General features: G+C 42.0%; 1 pseudogene; it reads right to left on the bottom strand.

Moving 5' to 3' along the window:
* Positions 1-642: 642 nt before the first annotated feature.
* LOC115030520 lies at positions 643-754 on the bottom strand (annotated as a pseudogene).
* Positions 755-2,032: the final 1,278 nt, after the last annotated feature.

Raw genomic sequence — 2,032 nt, 5'->3', positions numbered from 1 at the left:
CCCCTGGGTAGCAGCCCAAACCAGGGATATCTGCCTGGGTTTTGGTTGTAATAGACCCCTAACTGCTTCAGGGCCATGGACCCAGACATGCAGCAAAGGCCAGGACCCCACCATGGTCTCAGATGGTATCACCAGCTCCTCACATCAGGAGCTGTTCCTCACTACCATTGACTCTCCAGTTCTGCCTCTCTTCATTGTGCGCACATCTTTGTTTCACTTTTTTTTTTCTACTTCTCCACCACTTACTTGTTTCTCTTAGTGGTACCTACAGTCTCTGAGCATCTGGGGTCATCCTAGAAGTGGTCTCAGGAATGATATGTCCCTCTCAAGCATTATGGCTTCTGGCAGGGGAATCATCTGGAGTGTAGTCTGCACTCCGAGGCCTGTGCAGTGTTGGACTGGTGGTCATCTCAGGCTAGCTTCCTGTCTGGGCCCCATGGCACGGGTCTTGTGTTTGTTCTTCTCAGGATTGTTCCTCACCAAGTGAGACCCTTGCAAGAGTCATCCATCTCAGGCTGACTCTTGCCCAGGGCCTGTGGTCCCAGGTAGGAATTTTCTAATCTTTGGTTTACTTCCCTGGGTGCCTGATTGGGCTTGACTTGTGCCAGACTGGTGGTGATCTCTGTCTCCCTTTTTTCAGAAAGTGTTAGGCTACTAATCATTAACTGAGGCTAGACATAGCCTCTCTCCTCTCTGCCACTAACTGATGCACATGTAGCACAGCAGCCACATCTGCAATGGCTCTAGAAGCACCTCACCCTAATTTTCTTTTTCTTTTTTTTTTAAACCCCAGAATTTTAATGAAAGTATGCTTTGAAAAGAGATCAAAAGAAGAAAAGGTAAAATTATGTGCTAGAAAAGCAGACATATTTATATGTCTCACATGGATGCAGTCCATAAGCTTCTCCACTAGGTGTGGGGATTCTGGAAAGTCAAAGTACAAAATCTCATTACAGAACCAAAAATTACATCTATTTCTTTAGACGGTCTTAAGGTAAGTCCATCTTCACAGGTATGGTCCCTTAGCTAAAGTGATTGACCCCCAACCCATGCTGGGTATCCCCACAGGCCAGAAGTTCCAGTCTCATGACTGGCTTTTTTTTTTTTTTTTTGCTGTAATAATTTTGTTAAAGTCAACTATGTTCTCTCAAATTCTAGCTGGATCCACGACATTTTGCCTGTGTCTATTATGTGGTGACTGTATGAGTTGGTGTCTCAACAATTTGAGAATTCCTCACTATTGCTTCTACATGAAAACGACTGCCCTAGTACACAAAGTTAATAATTCAAATCATTGTGTCTCAAGTATTGTTCTAAATCAAAGAATTCTTGTTAACTTATCTTTTAACCCCCAGAACAGAGGGTAGAGTTGAATGAAGTTGGAGAGTCACATGCAAAGACAAAAGAAAGCAGAGGGGAAAAGAGGGCCAGAACAATAAGTACAATGAACCCCTGATCAAGTAGCTTCTCTTTCGGTCACTCCAAAATTATACAAATCAGGCTCCACTGGGGTCTTCTTTGTTCATTCTGGTGTTTCCCTGCATTATAGTGAGGGTGATGGTGAGTCAGATGTAGTAGGGCATGTTTGTAATCCAGGCAGTTAGGGAGGAGGAGGAGGAGGAAGCTCAGGGTTCCAGGTCATCATCTGATATTTAGCAAGTTGAAAGCTAGCTTTGTGAGACCCCACTGATACTTTTGAGACTTTAATTTAGTTGTGTGCCATTTAGTTATTGGTTCCTTGCAGAAGGTTCATGACTGTTATGGCTTACTGATACTTTTTTCCTGCTTGAAATGCACTGACTACTCAAAGACAAAGATTTTCTGGCACAATTCAATATCTTTCCTTTAAAAAAAAAAAAGACTGGTCATTGTCCAGTCACAAAAAGTAATGACAAAAGCGCTGGTGTAATAATGGATATATAATGATCGAGAAAATCATTATTTCCTATCTTTTGATCAAAACCTCCTAATTAATTCACTATGAATTCATTTCATTATGATTTGGATGAGCACTAGTAGGTTTTTTTTTTTT

The sequence above is a fragment of the Mus caroli genome, chromosome 2 (genome assembly GCF_900094665.2).
Source record: "Mus caroli chromosome 2, CAROLI_EIJ_v1.1, whole genome shotgun sequence".
Taxonomy (NCBI): domain Eukaryota; kingdom Metazoa; phylum Chordata; class Mammalia; order Rodentia; family Muridae; genus Mus; species Mus caroli.
This window is presented reverse-complemented; position numbering and strand designations above follow the sequence as displayed.